The sequence below is a fragment of the Panthera onca genome, chromosome B4 (assembly GCF_046562875.1).
Source record: "Panthera onca isolate mPanOnc1 chromosome B4, mPanOnc1 haplotype 2, whole genome shotgun sequence".
NCBI lineage: Eukaryota > Metazoa > Chordata > Mammalia > Carnivora > Felidae > Panthera > Panthera onca.
In genome coordinates, this window is record NC_138345.1 from 72,875,353 (window position 1) to 72,895,669 (window position 20,317).

General features: G+C 37.6%; 1 protein-coding gene across 1 annotated transcript in view; it reads left to right on the forward strand.

Annotated features, from left to right (window-relative positions):
* LOC144616990 (uncharacterized) overlaps window positions 1-20,317 on the forward strand; it is a 126,703-nt gene that overhangs the window by 30,691 nt on the left and 75,695 nt on the right. Inside the window, exon 2 of the mRNA XM_078450527.2 lies at window positions 4,095-4,249. The gene's annotated coding sequence lies outside the window, so the exon portion shown is untranslated. The remainder of the gene's footprint in view (window positions 1-4,094; window positions 4,250-20,317) is intronic.

Here is a 20,317-nt window from a genome sequence, read left to right on the forward strand (position 1 = left end):
GGCGCCAGGATTGCTCAGTCAGTTAAGTGTCTGACTTCAGCTCTGATCTTGCAGTTCATGGGTTTGAGCCCCACATCGGGCTCTGTGCTGACAGCTTGGAGCCTGGAGCTGCTTCAGATTCTGTGTCTCCCTCTCTCTCTCTCTCTGCCCCTCTCTCACTCACACTCTGTCTCTGTCTCTCTCTCTCAAAAATAAACATTAAAAAAATAATTAAAAAAAATAAAATGAGTCTCTTGTAGGCAGCATATAGATGGATCTTGTTTTGTTTTTTTTTAATCCATTCTGCTACCCTATGCCTTTTGATTGGAGTATTTAGTCCATTTACATTCAGGTTATTGAAAGTTGTGAATTTAGTGCCATTGTATTATCTGTAGATTTGGTGTTTCTGGTGATGTTCTCTGTTCCTTTGTAGTCTTTGCTTCTTTCCACTCAGAAAGTTCCCTTTAAAATTTCTTGCAGGGCCAGTTTAGTTGTCATGAACTTTAGTTTTTGTTTGTCTGGGAAAGTCTTTATCTCTCCTTCTATTCTGAATGGCAGCCTTGCTGGATAAAGGATTCTTGGCTGCATATTTTTCCTATTTAGCACATTAAATATTTCCTGCCACTCCCTTCTGACCTGCCAAGTTTCAGTGGAAAGGTCTGCTACTAACCTTATGTGTCTACCCTTGTAGGTTAAAGACCTTTGTCCCTAGCTGCTTTCAGAATTCTCTCTTTATCTTTCTGTCAGTTTCACTATGGTATGTCATGGTGTTGACCTGTTTTGTTGATTTTGAAGGGATTCCTCTCTGCCTCTTGGACTTAGATGCCTGTTTCATTCCCAGATTAGGGAATATAGTTTGTTCAAATAAACCTTCTGCCCCCTTTTCTCACTCTTCTTCTAAGACTCCTATGATATGGATATTGTTTTGTTTCATGAAATCACTTAGTTCTCTAAGTGTCCCCTTGTGCTCTAGTAATTTTCTTTCCCTCTTTTTTTCAGCTTCATTATTCTCCATAATTTTATCTTCTATTTCACCTATTCTCTCCTCTACTTCTTCATTTCTCGCTGTCACTGTGTCTAGCTTATTTTGCATCTCAGTTATAATATGTTTAATTCATAATGACTAGTTCTTAGGTCTTTAATCTTTGCAGGAAGGGTTTCTCTGGTGTCTTCTATGCTTTTTTCAAGCATAGCCAGTAGTCTTATGATTGTTGTTCTAAATTCTTGTTCTATGTACTTGTTTATATCTTTTTTGAGTCAGTCCCTGGCTGTAATTTCTTCTTGACCTTTCTTTTGGGGAGAATTCCTGAGTCTTGTCCTTTTGGCTAAGTTTCTGTCTTTTATGTATTTTGAAAGCTTGTTATGTTTCCTGCACCTGAGAGTACATCTATATTAAAAAAGGGTCATACACTGTCCAGGGCCCGGGTACTTCAAGAAGTGTTTCTGGTGTATGTTATGTGCACTATGCTGTTGCATTTAGGCTGCTCTTTCCCACTAGTCAGTCCTCTGCAGAGCTCCTCCTTGCTTACAGTGGTGGAGTGTTTGGGCCTTTAACTAGGTCTGCTTCGATTTGTTTGTTAAAGTAACACTGGAAAAAAGGAAAAGGTGGGGGAAGCCTGATCTCATAAAAAGAGAGAAAGGGAACAGAAGAAAACCAAACAGAATCATAAAGCTATAAGGCTGATATCAAGGAAAAGAAAGGAGAAAAAAAGGAAAAAAAAAAAAAAAAGAAAAGATAGAAGGAAAAAGTAAAGAATAAAAAAGCCTGATTCAAAAAAAGAAAAGAAAAATAAGATAAAATGAAATGACAAAAAAAAATCTGAGCCTGATTCCACAAGAAAAAAAAAAAAAAAAGAAGAAGGAGGAGGAAAAAAAAGGGGGGGGGGGGAAGGAGTTTCTGTTGGTGCCTGGGGGGTGGTGGCTATGCTGGTCTGGAAAAGAGGCCAGCTATGTAGGCTCAGAGTCAGTCTTGGCCCAGTAAATAAGCAGTTGCCAGGCATGAAGGGGCAGGTTTGCTGTAAGTGGTGGATCCTACGTCCACTAGGGGCTGCTCTGCTTCCCTCTGAAGTCCCACTATTTTGGTGTTGGGGGAAAAAATGGCATCATCTCAATCTCTCATCCCTGCACCAGGAATCTCAACCCTAGCTCCTCAGGCAGGCTTCACAGAATAGTGAGGGCCATTAGCTCACCCTGTGCCACACTATCCTGAGCCCTTTCCTTGATGCATGGCTGGGATTCAAAACCCAAGGTCTTAAAGGACCCAGCACTTGATGCATGGCTGGGGTTTAAAACCCAGTCTTAAGGCACCTGACACAATGCGGATCCATTCCCCTGCCCCAGAGTAGAGCCTCTCCACCCTTTTGATGAAAGGCATTTGGCCGGCACCTATAGGGTCTTTTGTCCTTGAGGAGGCAATAAACCCTATTCCAAAAGTGTTCCAGGAAATGGATTGTTCTCTTCCAGGGCACCCAGAAGATCGCTACACCACGCTATGCACTCCCTCCTTCTCCCAAGGAGTACACTCCATAGCTCCACTCTGGGGAAACTCATGCACTTCCAAAACCTCAGAGTTTCACTCCAGAAGCTGTTTGCAAAAACTGGGAAACTCAGTACTTCTTGCTCCCCAGTTTGTAGTCCAGAGAGCTTTTCCTCTTATGCTAACTTGATTCTGCACTATCTCAACCCCTTCCTCCTTCTCTCCCTTTTGTCTCGCCACAGAAGGGGTTCCCTCCCCTCCACAGGTCCACCACTTTCCCTCCCCCAAGATATCCGCCAAGCTATCTCCCTCCAACTGTGGAGATCCTTCTGTCACTCCGCAGACCGATTTCCCAGGTATTCCAAGTAATCTGCCTCAATACAGCTGTGTTTGAGGGATGTGGCAAGCCCAGGATCCCCCTACTTCTCCGCCACCTTAACTCTCAGAAATCCATTCTTTTTCATTTTCTTTATTTATTTTCCTCTGACTGGATAATATAAAGGTTATGTCTTCTGATTCACAGATTTTTTTCTTGTTTTATTCATTCTGATGTGATGTAATCTATTGCATTTTTTATTTCATCCATTATATTCATCAGCTCCAGAATTTTTGTTTTTAATTATTTATATCTCTTTGCTTAACTTCTCATTTTATTCATATATTTTTCCAATTTCATGTGTTCTCTTTGTTTTCTTTAAGCTAATTGAGATTTCTTAAAACAGCCATTTTGAATTGTTTGTTGGGTAAAACACAAATTTCTGTGTCTTTATGGTTGGTGACTAGAGGATTTTTGTGATCATTTGATAGTGTCATGTTTCCTTGATTTTCATGTTCCCCAATGTCTTGCATTATTGTCTTCACACACTTCCTTCAGTCTTTACTGGGTGACTTTGAGAGACAAATCCCTTCCATCAGCCTTGCTACAGATTCTGAGACTTTCTCAGACCTTTCATGGATATGCCTGCTCAACTTCCTTTTCCTTTTCATCTTGTGGCAGAATTCTTAAGCCTCTTTGCCTACTGCAACACAGGCCAGACACCAATAGCCTACCCTTTGCTTTCCCGAGGGCAGTACTAAAGCTCAAATTTGTGGTCTCTCTTTGACTCACTGTTACAGTCTGGCTTTCTGTTTATACTCATTAGCTTACTCTCATTGTCATTGAGAATGCACATAGGGAGCCAGCCACAGAGTGGGGTATGTGGGTGAGGCAGGTTGAATGCTGGGGATACCTGTGTGCAGTTGGAGATGATCTTCAGATAAGGTGTCCCCAGTGACTTATGAGAAGGCTTCTTGATGGAGTTCATGCTGCTGATAGTAGGATCCATGTCCGTTTAATGCCCTTGGAGAATCCTATCTGCTGCCCTTCCAACCACTTCCCATCTGCCAGTTGAGAAGCTCAGGACTCAGTACTGCTTTGGGTGGGGGGAGAGAGAAATGAACCTCTTTGACTCCATCACATACAACTGAGAAAGCAGATACTCACTCATACACACTCACTTTCCCCTGCAGGAGAAATAACATGCTGATTAGCTCTCTCTTGACACTGAGCTGTGTTACCTCATAGGAGGGGTGACGTGAATAAAGTCAGACTTTTTCTTACCCTCTCCAACGTGTCCAAACTTATATCTTTTTGTTCCAGCAGTGTGCTGCAACTTTTCTGCTGGACTTCTGAACTTTCACAAAGGCTCTGCAGGTGATTGTCTAAGACAGCATGCTTCACGGGCTTCCAGACCACAACCAAGAGGGATTGGAGCTGGTTTATGGACCATCACAGGGTCAATAGCCAAGACCAAGGTCAGTACGGCTACTACCAAATGTATGGGGTGGATAGTACTCCTCCCGGGTCCTTTGGATACCAAATTTTGGGGGTGCTTACAAATGAGCCATATCTTACCTGGCCATTTTGTTAATGTCATTCCCCACTGTCTTCTTGCTTGCATGGTTTCTGAGAAGTTGGATGTGATTCTCATCTTTGCTCCTTTATAGGTAAGGTGTTATTTAACTCTGGCTTCTTTCAGCATTTTATCTTTATCTTTGATTTTCTACAGGTTTTTTCTATGCCTAGGTTTAGTCTTTTTTGTAATTTTTTTGCGTTTTTCCTGCTTAGTGTTCTCTGAGCCTCCTGAATCTATTGTTTATGTTCTCTGAGCCTCCTGAATTTATTGTTTGGTGTCTGATATTAATTGGGTGGAGATTCTGTCATTATTGCTTCACAAATTTTTTCTCTTCCTTTTTCTTTATTCTCCCATTCTCTCTCCTTCTTTCTCTTTTCATTCTTTCTTTTTTTCTCCTTTCTTCCTTCTGATATCCCCATTACATGTATGTTACACCTTTGGTAGTTGTCTAGGACAAAACAATCCTTGGTTTTACTTTACTCTCACACTACTACCACACTTTACTTCTGAAACCAGATATGTGGGCTTTGCCCCCGCTAACCAAGCAATTTTCAGCAACACCATCTGGGTGTCCTATAATTCAATTCAATTTTGACACTATCTGGAGTTAGTGCAAACCCTACAGGTTAAGAGCTTGGTCCCAGAAGACTGCCCTTCCCACTTTAGATGTCATTTGCAAGTCCCAGCTTGTCACCTTTTCTTCTGACCAACCAGCTATAAACGAGATTTCTGTGACCCCTCCCTGCTTGGGTTCAATTTTTGGTAGAACAGCTCATTGAACCCAGGGAAACAGTTACTTCTGTGTTTGTTATATAATAAAGGATAGGAAAAAGGATATAGATGAACAGCCACATGAAGAGATACCTTGGGTGAGGTCCTGAAGAGTCCTGAGTGCAGGAATTTCTGTTCCCGTGGAGTTGAATGTATCACCTTCCTGGCACATGGATGTATTCACCAACCTGGAAGCTCTCTGACCCCTGTACTTTGGGAGTTTTTATGGAGGCCTCATCATGTAGGTATGATCAGTCAGTAACTCAGTCTCTAGTATCTCACCCCTTCCTGACAGGAGATGGGGTTTGGAAATTTCTGGTTCATTTCTGCTGAACAACTCCCATCCTGAAGCTATCCAGGAGCCCCCCAAGAGTCACCTTATTAGAACAGAAGACACTCCTGTCACCCAGGAATTCCAGGAGATTTAGGAGCTTTCTGTCACTGACTGGGGTCAAAGACCAAAAGACCAAATAGCAGAAGAAAAGATGCTCCTAATACATTACCATTTAGGAAATAACAAAGTGTTTTATGATCTCTGTACCAGAAACTAGAAGAAGAGACCAATATACATATATTTTCTATTATGTCACAGTAATTGTCCCACACTTCTTGGACAGCTTGTTCTGTTGGGTTTTTTTGTCAGTGTTGTTGTTCTCTTTTCCTTTCATTTTTTGAAAGTTTTCTATTGTGATATCTTCAAGCTTGGCTATCCTTTTCTCAGCTGTGTCTTCATTTCTATTACAATATTTTTGACCTCTAGTATTTCTTTTGTTTCTTAGAACTTTCATCTCTTTGCTTACATGGCCCATTATGTGTTCTTGCATGTGTCTATGCAGTGGAGCCCTTAGCATGCTAATTGTAGTTGTTGTTTTAAATTCCTGGTCAGATTACTCTGTTATCCTTGTCATATCCGAGTTCTGGTTCTGATGCTTTCTTTGTCTCTTCAAACTGTGTTTATTGCCTTTCAGTATGCTTTGTGATTTTTTTATAGCCATTCATAATATATTAATATATTCTACTATAGACTGAATATTTTCATTCTCCCCAAATTCAAAATTTTCCCCAAAGTGTTGAAACCTAATCCCCAATGGGATGATATTTGGCAGTAGGGCTTTTTGGAAGGTGATTATTTCATGAGGGTGGAGCCCTTACAAATGGACTTATAAAAGAAACCCCAGGGGCACCTGGGTGGCTCAGTTGGTTAAGCATCCATCCAACCCTTGATTTTGGCTCAGGTCGTAATTTCACAATTCATGACGCCGAGCCCCACATTGGGCTCTATGCTGTCAGCCGCCAGCTGTCATCACGGAGCCTGCCTAGGATTCTCTCTCTCCCTCTCTCTCTGCTCCTCCCCTGCTCCAGTGCGTGCGCTCTCTTTCTCTCTCTCTCGCTCTCTCTCTCCCTCTCTCTCTCAAAATAAATTAAAGAAACTAAAAATAAAAAAGAGACCCCAGAGAGCTGCCTTGCCCTTCTGCCATTTGAGGACCTAGCCAGAAGATGACTTCTGTGAACCAGGAAGTAGGCACCTACAGGATACCTTGATCTTGAACTTTTTAGCCTTCACAATTGTAAGAACTAAATTTTTGTGGTTTCTAACCCACTCAGTTTATAAGCTACTATAACAAAAATTTGGTGGTCCCAATGGACTGAGACATACTGGGTGAAAGTGACTACTTTAAGTAGGCCTTTAAGAATATGACAGTAAATTGTAGGGGGTGGGGAGAAGTGTTCTATAGTCCTATGATTGATCTCAATCTTTTTTTTTCTTTTTTAAAATATTTATTTTTGGGTAATCTCTATACTTAACGTGGGGCTGGAACTTACAGCCCTGAGATCAAGAGCTGCATGCTTTACTGTTTGAGCCAGCCAGGCATCCTGATTAGTCTCAATCTTTTAGTAAAGATTGCCCTCTGGACTGTGGGCTTCACAAGTGCTTCTCAGTGCCCCCATTTCCTGCTTAGGTGGGAAGAGTGGACTGGTGTTAGGTATTTCCTTCCCTCCGGGTCAGTTAGTATCTGATGAAACTCCCAATAGCTCATGCTCTGCTGAAACAGTTTCTCTTGAGGATAGGCCTTGTTAAGAACAGAATGCTCTGGCATATTTAAAAATGTTTACTTTCCCTTCCCCCTGCTGTAAGCATGAGAGTATTTTTCTCTGATATTCACTATGAGAATTGGGTAGAGCTCCAGGAGTTCTCACCAAAGTATGGAAGCCCTTCTATAAGTGGGTCTTCCTGAAGTTCTTAACTATCAGAATTGTCCACACTGAGTTTCCATAAATTCATCAGTCATAAGAATAGTTTTTGGTTTTTCAATCTGTTCAGCTTTTACTTGTTGTCAGGATTGAGTGGTGACTTCTATGCTCCTTAAATGTTGGACTAGAAACCAGAAGTACCATGATGTCATTTTAATGATGAAGAAAACTGAAGGAGTAATGAAGAATTGTTGAATAAAATGTAAGGTAGTTTAAAATTCAAGAAAATATTATTCCTCTGTACATTTCAATTCAAATATCATCAATATTCAATTCAAATATATTATTCATTTGTATATTTAATAAGAAAAAACAATTTGTGGGGCACCTGGGTGGCTCAGTTGGTTGGGCATCCAACTTCAGCTCGGGTCATGATCTCACCATTCATGAGTTTGAGCCCCACGTCAGACTCTGTGCTGACAGCTAGCTCAGAGCCTAGAACCTGTCTTCAGATTCTGTGTCTCCCTCTCTCTCTGTCCCTCCCCTGCTAATGCTGTTTCTCTCTCTCTCCCCCTCTCTCTCTCAAAAATAAATAAAACATTTTAAAAAAAGGAAAAGAAAAAACAATTTGTTAATGCTTCTCTCTAATTAAGCATAATAGATTCTCAGCTTGAGATTTGACTATATTTTCTGTTGGTCGAATAAGGATTCTTAGTACAGTTCAATAATTATTACTCAAGCTATCTTGGGTCTAGCCCCTTGAATACATTTCTGAGTCCCAGGGAGACAAAACTAAATGGCTTTAAGAAAAAGTGAAAAGTGTTGTTTCATTAAAATTTTTAACCCGCTGGGTCCCATATGTCTTTGGTACTGTACTCATAGAGTAAGTTAGAAATCTGAGGGAGCGATCTGCCCACCCCTGCTATGGACAACAATGCAGTTTGGGCACCTTGAGAGCTAAGTGTGGTATTTGTCTTTGGAAAACTGCTGTGCCTGGCAAAGCTGCAGGAAGGACTACAAAATGCGGAGGAACAACATATGATGGTGTTAAGTTCCCACCAGTGCTCAACAGAGCAGCAGTAGTCATCAGCAAAGAATTGCTTTGCTACATGAAACAGTAGGAGAGGTTTTTTGTAGCACAGTAGAACAAATATGGGAGTTTAGGACAAGTGAGATATCCTAGGATTACTTAGGGGATACTTTGGAAGGAATCAGAGAAGTTATATCATCATTAGTAAGTAACTAGGAAGTAAAACTTGTGCCTTAATAAAACCGTGACATAATTTGTGATGCCAGTGAAATTTGACTATGTTATATTAATATCCATTCAATGTCTTGACACGTAAGCCCTTTCTACTCTTTTTACCATTAGTGAGAAGAAGCAGATTTTTATCATAGGTTTAAGATTGTTATCAATGAGTGTATGAAGCAAATAAGTAAAAGAACCTCTGCTTAAATGTCGTCACTCAACTGCTAAGAGGATAAAGTAAAACTCATGTTGCCTTACATATAATGTCAAAGGGGTAAAGCAAGCCAATATTGATTATCCATAAGTCACAATATGCCATTTTCAAAATGAACTTTTATATTTTTATAATGCATATTAGAATGCATTTTATAATGCATGTTAAAGAAAAGACACATTCTAACTTTTTAAAACAAAATTGATGACTCACTCCACTAACAAATATATTTTATAAAAAATGCAATCTTAATTTAGACACCACCAACATCAACATTGTTCCTTTCAAATTAAAACACACAAAGGAAATTGTAATAGCATCCAATAGAAAAAGTTATCTCATTATAAAACCTATAACAAAGAGCTCCTATATTATGGAGGAACAACGAAATGAGATGTTAGATAATTGACCATATAATGCTATTTTGCCATATTGTCTCCTGAGGAAGATACTGAATAGATGGTTTTCTTTAAGTAGAGACCAAGCTATTTCAAGTGGAATCCCCACTGATTATTTTAATATCATATTGTTTTAGTTCTAACATTTAACATTTCCTGAAGATTCTGAAACACTTAGTTACTAAAGAGAAGACACTAAAATTTATATGACTCAAGGGAAGAAATGAGCATTATGTTTCTTTCTAAATGGTGATAAAAATAAAATTTCCTGAGCTTTCTGGCTTGTTTGAAAATCCATCATTCTGAGTACTTGGACTAATTTGGAATCAGGAACATTAATTCTGTGGCAGCCTTGAATTGTCCCTTAAGCTTAAGAACATTTTACAGTCCTTTAGAAGAAACTTCTGTCACATTGGCTCTTTTTCTCAGATTTACTCAAGTTTTACAGAAACATGAGGAATAAGTATAGGGCACTTGTTGACCTTAGCAACAAATTCACTTTAAAATTTCTTCACTTGAAAAACTAGTATGGATTATGACAGACCATCTCTTATGTGCTTTTTGTCACAGACGTTACTTTTACATAAAAATCCCAAGGCTCTTAGTTATTCTATTTTTAAAGGATAGACTTATTTGAAAGATTTTGTGTTAATTCTAGCAAAATTAGATCTCTGTCATGATCAAGGTGTTATAAATGGTTTTGGTGATAGTGAGTAGATTCACTACTTCAGACATTGACCTAAATAAGTCTTTGGGGGCGCCTGGGTGGCTCAGTCAGTTAAGCGTCCGACTTCAGCTCAGGTCACGATCTCGCGGTCCGTGAGTTCAAGCCCTGCGTTGGGCTCTGGGCTGATGGCTCAGAGCCTGGAGCCTGCTTCTGATTCTGTGTCTCCCTCTCTCTCTGCCCCTCCCCCGTTCATGCTCTCTGTCTCAAAAATAAATAAACTTAAAATAAATAAATAAATAAATAAATAATAAGTCTTTGAACTGATAATCATATATGCAACCTAGGGATCTAGGATCGTAGTGTTAATAACTGTACATTTTCCAGTGGTGTAGAGCAGTAATCCTCATAAATTTTCTGCCCTTCCTTATGCCTTTACAACACATCTTCCTGTTGTTTTTTGTGATTGTATGACAAGGGATCCTTGGAATGTGTCTATCCCTCTTTCTCAAACACATTTACCTAATATTATATACTTTAAAGTTTACCATGCCTGGCAGTTGTTCTGTTATGGTGTGTTTGAAAAAGATAATTAAGGTCACAGACACAGATCTGAACATATAGTAACCAACACAAAACTGAAAAAGAAGAATCAAATTGGAGAACTCACACCACCATACTTACTATAAAACTACACTAATCAAGCAGGATGGTATTGACAAGATAATAGACACATAACTCAATGAAACAGAATAGAGAACCCAGAAATAGAATTTCACAAATATAGTCAACTGATTATTGACAAAGGTACAAAGGTGATTTTATTCAATGGAGAAATAATAGTCTTTTCAACAAATACTGCTGGTACAATTGGACATCCACAAGCAAAAAAATTAATGTAGACACAGAATTTATACCCTTCACAAAAATTAATTGAAAGCATATCATAGATCTAAATATAAAATGCAAAACTGTAAAGCTTATAGAAGAAAACATATAAGAAAATATTCATGATTTTGAGCTTAGTGATAAGGTTTTATATACAACACCAAAAACATGATTCATAAAAGAATAAATGGATGTTGACCTCTATTAAAATTCAAAAATTTTGCTCTGCAAAAGATCCTGTTAGAAGAATGAAAGGACAAATCATTGTCTGGTAGAAGATACCTGCAAATCACATATCAGATAAAGGACTTGTATCCAAAATATATACAAAAGAGCTCTTAAAACTCAACAATGAGAAAACAAACATTTAAAAATAGGTAAAAGAACCGCCAGCATTTTTCACAAAGCTAGAACAAACAATCCTAAAATTTGTATGGAATCACAAAAAAACCCTGATGGCCAAAGCAATCCTGAAAAAGCAAAGCAAAGCTAGAGGCATCATGATTCTGGACTTCAAGCTATATTAGAAAGCCGTAGTCATCAAGACAGTATGGTACTGGCACCAAAAAAAAAAAAAAAAAAAAAAGACACGTAGAACAATGGAACAGAATAGAAAGCCCAGAAATGGACCTACAACTATAAGGTAAACTAATCTTTGACAAAGCAGGAAAGAATATCTAATGGAAAAAAAGACAGTCCCTTCAAAAAATGTTGTTGGGAAAAACAGACAGCAACATGCAGAAGAATGAAACTGGACCACTTTCTTATATCATACACAAAAATAAATTCAAAATGGATGAAAGACCTAATGTGAGACAGAAAACCATAGAAGTCCTACAGGAGAAAACAAGAGAAACCTCTTTGACCTCGACTGCACTAACTTCTTACTAGACACATTACTAGGAAAGGGAAACAAAAACAAAAATGAACTATTGGGACTTCATCAAGATAAAAAGCTTCTGTACAGCAAAGGAAACAATACACAAAACTAAAAGTCAGCCTACAGAACGGGAGAAGATATTTGCAGGTGACATATTGTATAAAGGGCTAGTATCCAAAATCTATAAAGAACTTATCAAAAACTCAACACCCCAAAAAACAATCCAATTGAGAAATGGACAGAAGACACATTTACAAAGAAGACTTCCAGATGGCTAATAGACACATGGAAAGATGCTCAACATCACTCATCATCAGGGAAATGCAATTCAAAACCACATTGAGATACCACCTCACACCTATCAGGATGGCTAAAATTAACAACCCAAGAAACAACAAGTGTTGGTGAGGATGCACTGTTGGTGGGAATGCAAGCTGGTGCAGCCACTCTGTAAAACAGTATGGAGGTTCCTCAAAAAGTTAAAAATGGGACTACCATACATTCCAGCAATTGCACTACTAGGTATTTACCCAAAGGATGTAAAAATACAGATTTGAGGGATGTCTGGGTGGCTCAGTCAGTTAAGTGTCTGACTCTTGATTTTAGCGCAGATCATGGTCATGTGGTTTGTGGGATCAAGCCCCATGTGGGACTCCATGCTGACAGCATGGACCCTACTTGGGATTCTCTCTCCCTCTCTCTCTGCCCCTCCCCTACTCTCTCTCTCAAAATTAAATAAATGAACTTAAAATACAGATTTGAATGGGTACATACACCCCAATGTTTATAGAGGCATTGTCAACAATAGCCAAACTATGGAAAGGTCCTAAATGTCCATTGAGTAATGAATGGATAAAGAAGATGTAGTTATATATGCACAATGGAATATTACTCAGCCATCAAAAAGAATGAAATCTTACCATTTGCAATGACATGGATGGAGCTAGAGTATATTATGCTGAACAAAACAAGTCAGTCAGAGAAAGACAAACCACATGATTTCACTCATGTGAAATTTAAGAAACAAAGTAGAGAGAGAGGGAAATAAGCCATAAGAGACTCTTAATGATAGAGAACAAACTGGGGTTGATGGAGGGAGATGGGTGGGAGATGGGCTAAATGGGTGATGGGCTAAATGGTGTGATGAGCATTGGGTGTTGTGTGTAAGTGATGAATCCCTGAATTCTACTCCTGAAACCAATATTGCACTGTAACTAGAATTTAAATAAAATTTGGAAAATAAAATAATAAAAATTAAAATGGGCAAAAGAGAGGTATCAATGAAATGGCATAGTAGAGAACTCTAGAAGTTCTTCTCTCCATAAACGCAATGAGTAAGTGGGAAAAATCAACACACACACACACACACACACACACACACACACACACACACACAGACAAAAACAAAAACAAAAACCAACAAAAACAATAAACCTTTTTAAGGGATTCTAGAATCTAACAAAAGCTTGCAAGAAGCAGAGCAACCTTTAATAAAAAAGAAAAAAGAAAAGCTTACTTTTAGTGAGAGGATAAATAAGGTCATATGGGTAGGGCCTAATCTGGTAGAGATGCCAGAGATCTCTTTCAGTGCATGCATGCACAGAGAACAGACCGTTTGAAGACACAGTGAAAAGATTCTGTCTACAAAGCCAAAGAGAGAGAGGCCTCACCAGAAACAAACCCTGCCTGATACTTTGATCTTAGACTTCCAGCCTTCAGAACTGTGAGAAAAATAAATTTCTGTTGCTTAAGCCATTCAGACTGTCGTATTTTGTTATGGTAGCCCTAGCAGTCTAAGATGACTGAGAATCCTATATCCAATCAAACTATTCTTCAAAGATGGATAAATTAAGACATTCACAGATAAACTCTGAGGGAGCTAACTGACCTGCTCTACAAGAAATGCTAAGGGATTCCTTCTTGCTCAAATGAAATGACATTAAACAGTATTTCAAGGGTGCCTGGATGGCTGAGTCAGTTGAGAATCTGGCTCTTGATTTCAGCTCAGGCCATGGTCTTGTAGTTCATGAGATTGAACCCCACATTGGGCTCCATGCTGTCAGCTTGGCATTCTCTCTCTCCCTCTCTCTCTGTCCCTCCACTGCTTGTGTGTGCGCGCGCTCTCTCTCTCTCTCTCTCGCAAAATAAATCAATAAACATGAAAAAAACAGTACTTCAAGTCCATATGAAGAAATAAGGAACCTGGGTAAAGATAATTATGTAGATGAATATAAAGTAAGTATTAATGTATTTTTGGCTTGTAACTCCTCTTTTTTTAATATGATTTAAGAGACGTATAAAACAATAATTGTAAATATATATTAATAGGTACACAATACATAAAGAGCTAATTGTGACAATAACAACATAAAGGTGATGGGGCTATGTAGAAGCTAAGTTTTTATATACTACTGAAATTCAGTTGTATTTTAAATTCTTAGAAGTTAAATTGTTAATTGTGATCACCAGGTAACCATTAAGAATAGGTATCAATAATTACGTGAAATGTTAATGGATTAAACTCAATTAAAACACAGAGATAGTAGAATTAATTTTTAAAATGATCCAACTATATGCTGTCTATAAGAAACACACTTTAGATCTAAAAACACAAATGCATCATAAGTGAAAGGATGGAAAAGGTTGTGCTATACAAATTCTAACCAAAGGAGATATGGAGTGGCTATACTAATAGCAGATCAGAAAGACTTTAAGCCAAAAATTGTTTCAAAATACAAAGAGGAGCATGATACATTGATAAAAGGGTGAATACATCAAAAAGTTGTAACAATTATATATGCACCTAACAACAGAGCCCCTAACTATATGAAGCAAAACAGAATTGAAGACAGAAATAGACAGTTCAATAATAGTAGTTGGAGACTTCAATGTCTCATTTTCAATAATGGGTAAAACAATTAGATAATCAAGAAGTAAATAGAGGACTTTAACAACACTATAAGATAAGTAAACCTACCCAACAACAGAAGAATACTCTGCACTCTTACTAAGTGCACATAGGACATTCTACAGGATAGATTATATGTTATGCCACAAAACAAGTCTCAATAAACTTAAAGTGATAGAAACCATTCAAAGTTTCTTCTCCAATCACAATGGAATCAAAGTAGATATCAATAACAGAAGGAAGTCCAGATAATTCACAGACAGATGGATATTAAACAACACGCCCTTGAAAAACCAAAGAAGGAGATATCACAAAGAGAAATGAAACAATATCTTGAAACAAATTAAAATGAAAACACAGCAGTTACTAGTGGTTGGGGGGGGGGCGGGAAATGAAGTGTTAGTCAGAAGGTAAAACTTACAGTTATAAGATGAATAAGTTCTGGGGATCTAATGTATAGCTTGGTGATTATAGCTAATATGTATTATATAATTGAAAATTGGCAAGAGGTAGATCCTTAATGTTCTGACTACAAAATAGAAATGGTTATTATGTGACATGATGGAGGTTTAGCTAACTCTATGGTAATAATAATTTAGCAATATATATCAAATCAACACATTGTGCACCTTAAACTTATACAATGTTATAAATCAAGTGTATCTCAAAAAAGCTGGTGGGGGGTGGGGGAAGAAAAATAAGCTTACCCAAATTTGTGGAATGCAGTAAAGGCAATGCTAAGAGGGAAATTTTTAGCTTTAAACAATTACATTAAGAAAAGAAGGAAGGTCTCAAATCAATAACCTATGCTTCCACCTGAAGGAGCTAGAATAAGAAGACTAAATTAAACCCAAAGCAAGAAGAAGGAAATAATAAAGATTAGAGTTTATGAAACTAAATATAGTTTTATCATATGATTCAGGAATTATGCTCCTAAGTATTTACCAAACTGATTTGAACAAATTATGTCCACACAAAAGCCCACATGCAAATGTTTAAAGCCAGTTTATTCATAATTGCCAAAAACTGGGACAATTTAACATATTTTTCAATAAGTGAATGCATAAACAAACTATGGTACGTCCACATAATGGAATACTATTCGGTCATAAAAAGAATGTGCTAGCAACAACGCAAAACATGGGTGAATCATTCATATTGTTAAGTAATAAATTCATATTGTTAAGAAAAAGAAGTGTCTGAAAAGGCTGTATGTTGTATGATCCCATTTATGTCACATTTTGGAAAAGGCAAACGTATAGAGATGGTAAACAGATCAGTTCTGCCCCAGGTGTTTGGAGCAGGGAGGGTTGAACAGGTGAGGCACAGGGGATTTTTTTATGGTGGAAAATATTCTGTAAACAATGCCAGTGGTGAATATATGACATTATATATTTGTTAAAACCCGTAGAACTACAGCACAGAGTGAACCTTAATGTAGTAAATTTTAAAATACCCATTTAGGAGGTTGGGCAATCTCAAGATGGAATGCACACTCTGAGAAAAGAAAATTGGAGTGAGGGGAGGTGCTCACGTTACCAACTTTGTAAAGAGTGGGAACTAAGGTTAAGGGCAAAAAGAACTGTACATAATAAGCACTGTACTCTAGTTGGTAAAGATGTTTCTTATAGAGGTATGACATCAGTATGAATTCATGTTTAGCTTAATGTAGATACAGATGGGTGCATAAAGAAATATTTATAAATATGTATGTAATATGGGTGAGTACACACATATATTTCCTTTCTCTGTCAGCTAACAGGGCTTAGAAGCAATGACACACTAGTAGCAATGAGCACACCCAACATCCAGATCTTGATTTCTAATACGACTCTTCAACAAAAGGAACCAGGGCTCCTTGGAGAAATGGCTGATAGTAGAGCTGGTGCAAGGAACATATACAAGGTGATCCTGGAGTGTTTTGTAGTTCCAGTAAGTAAAGGAGCTCTCAAAGAAGTAAAGACTGAGACAATGTGAGTGTGTCAAAAGGACACAAGAGCCAACTGAAAGAGCTCCCAATGGCCAAAGTTGGAACAATTTTAGCAACAAAATAAATAAGGTAATACTGGATTATAACCCAAAGTATAACATAAATATCCATGATTGATATAAGGGAATGATTAAATAAAAACTAAATGTGAGACAATATACAAATTTTCTGTGCAGAATCATTCCAAATTATTTATATAAATATTTTGCTGTTAAGGAGGTGGAACATATCTCTCTACCCCTCAAGTGTTGGCTGTGCATAGTAATTTCCTCCCAGGGAATAAGGTATGAAAAGGAGGAAAAAAGAGCAACTTCACAGTATAGAAACCTGGCAAATACTACCTTAGCCAGGAGGTTAAGGTCAATACCAACAGTGATAAGTCATGTTGATAGTATGTACCACTTGATGTGATGTGATGAGAAAGGCACTTTACATCTGTAGTCTTTCTTTCCAAAATGCATTACACCCCAGTCCAATCATGAGAAAAACATCAGACATAACCCAACTGAGGAACATTCTACAAAATAATGACCGGGACACTTCAAAACTGAAGGTCATTAAACATGAGGAAAGTCTGAGAAACTGGCACTGTATAGAGGAGCATTAGGAAACATGAATGAATAAATGTAATATGATATCCTGGATGGGATCATGGAAATGGCATCAGGTAAAAATGAAGAAAATTAGGATAAAAGGTAGACTTCAGTTAAAAATTACATATCAATATTGGTTTATTCGTTGTATCAAATGTACCATATTAATGTAAAATGTTAACAAAAGGGGAAAATAGGAGGTATATGGAAAATCATGTTCTATTTTTGCTACTGTTCTATAACTCTTCTAAAATGAAAATATATAGAACTTCTTATGTAAGGATGCATTCATGGGTGATATAAGTAGATAAGGTCTTCCAACTGGACGTATGCATTACTAGTGCTAGTAAGACTGTACCCACTGAGTCAGAAGAGACTGCAGTGATAGGGTGCTCTGGGCTTAGAGCCTTGCCCTCAACAGTCATAGTAGACTTGGTTGTTAACAACTCTTACTGAGCACAAACAAGATGTTCACATGACTTGTAGGTACAGCTGCTCAGATTTCCTTTGCTTCCTCTGCAGCCACTTCTCATAGCATTCTTTTCTTGATTGTTACATCTAGCTACACTGGAATTTTTTAGTTCCTTATAGATGCAATACCCTCCCTCACCTCTATGTCTTTTCCTTCTACCTGCAGTTCTTTCCAAGTCTGAAGCCCCACCTTTGCCCAATTAATTCTACCTCATCCTTCAGTTGAAATGCCATATTTTCAGGAAGGTCTTCCCTGCCATCCTTGACAATACACTGACTATATTTCTCCATTTGTGACATGCATCCTACTTGTAATTGCTTGTTTCTTTTTAATTAAAGAATAATTGAGGCATACAACATAATGATTCAATATTTGTATATACCATGAAATCACTACAATAAGTCTAGTTCCTCCTGTTGTCATATAAATTTACATAATATGTAATACAATATTGTTGACTATAGTCACCACTCTGTAATTACATCCTCATGACTTATCTTCTTTATTACTGGAAGCTTGTACCTCTTGACACTTTTCTCCCATTTTTCTTACATCACAAAACACTTCCTTCTGACAACCACCAGTCTGTTTTCTGCATCTGTGAGTTTTGTTTTGTTTGTTCATTTCTTTTGTTTGTTTGTTTGTTTTAGTTTCCACATATAAGTGAAATAATACAATACTTGTCTTTCTCTGGCTGACTTATTTCACTTAGCATAGTGCCCTCAAGATCCATCCATTTTGTCCCAAAAAGTAAGATTTCACTGTTATGTCTGAATAGCGTGTGTGTGTGTGTGTGTGTGTGTGTGTGTGTGTGTGTGTGTATGATGGAATATTACTCAGCCATCAAAAGGAACGAAATCTTGCCATTTGCAATGACATGGATGAAGCTAGAGTATATTATGCTAAGCAAAATAAGTCAGAGAAAAACAAATACCACATGATTTCACTCATGTGGAATCTAAGAAACAAACAGATGAACAAACATATGGGAAGGGAAAAGAGAGAGAGAAACCATAAGAGACTCTTTTTAATGATAGAGAACAAACTGAGGGTTGATGGAGGAAGGTGGGTGAGGGGGTGGGCTAAATGAGTGGTGGGTATTAAGGAGGGCACTTGTGTTCAGCATTGGGTATTATATGTAAGTGATGAATCACTAAATTCTACTCTACAATATTACACTATATGTTAACTAGCTAGAATTTAAATAAAAATTTGAAGAAAAAGAAAAGGATATATTTAAATCCTCTGCCCATTTTTAATTAAATTGTTCATTTTCTTGTTATTGAGTTGCATGAATTCTCTCTATATATACTGGATATTTACCCCTTATTGAACATATGATTTGCAATTATTTTTTCCCATTCAGTAGGTTGCCTATTTAGTTTGCTGATGGTTTCCTTCAGTTTTCAGAAGCTTTTTAGTTTGATATATTCTCATTTATTTTTTGCATTTGTTGACATTGCTTTTGGAGTCACATCCAAAAAAATATCACAAAGAAGGATGTCTAGGAGCTTACAAACTATGTTTTCTTCTAGGAATTTTATGGTTTCTGATCTTATATTCAAATCTTTATCCATTTTGAGTTAGTTCTTGCATATAGTGTAAGATAGCATCTCAGTTTTATTCTTTGGCATGTGACTGTCCAATTTTTCGAGCACCACTTATTGAAGAGACTGTCCTCTCCTCGTTATATATTCTTTCTCTTTTATCATATATTAATTAGCCATATATGTGGTGGGCAGGGGGTTCTGTGCTTTCTATTGTGTGCCATTCATTGGTGTGTCTTATTTTTATATCAGTACCATACTGTTTTGATTATTTTAGCTTGGTAATATAGTTTGAAATCAGGGAGCATGATGCCTCCAGCTTTGTTTTTATTTCTCATGATTGCTTTGGCTTTTAAGGATCTTCTGTGGTTTCATACAAATCTTATGATTGTTTATTGTATTTCTGTGAAAAATGCTATTGGGATTTGAAAGGGATTGCACTGAATCCATACGTTGCTTTTAGTAATATGGAATTTTTTGTAATGTTTATTAATTAACATTAGAGAGACAGAGTGCAAGTGGGGGAGGGGCAGAGAGAGAGGAAGATACAGAATCCTAAGCAGGCTCCGGGCTCTTAGTGTCAGCACAGAGCTCAATGTGGGACTTGAACCCATGAACTGCAAGACCATAAACTGAGCTGAAGTCAGACATTTATTTAAAAAAATTTTTTTAATGTTTTTATTTATTTTTGAGACAGAGAGAGACAGACCATGAGCAGGGGAGGGGCAGAGAGAGAGAGGGAGACACAGAATCCAAAGCAGGCTCCAGGCTCTGAGCTGTCAGCACAGCCTGACACAGGGCTCAAACTCACGGATGGTGAGATCATGACCTGAGATGAAGTTGGATGCTCAACTGACTGAGCCACCCAGGCGCCCCTGAAGTCAGACATTTAAACAAATGAACCATCTAGGCGCCCCAGTAATATGGAATTTTTAACAATATTAATTCTTCCAATCCATAAGCATGGATTATCTTTCTATTTATCTGTCTTCTTTAGTTGCTTTCATCAATGTCTTGTAGTTTTTAGTGTACAAGTCTTTCACTTTCTTGGTTAAATTTATTCATAGTCATTTTTTTCTTTTTGATGCAACTGCAGGTGTGATTGTTTTCTTAATTTCCCTGATAGTTCATTGTTAGTGTATAAAAATGCAATCGATTTTTGCATACTGTCTTTGTGTTCTGCAACTTTATTGAATTTAT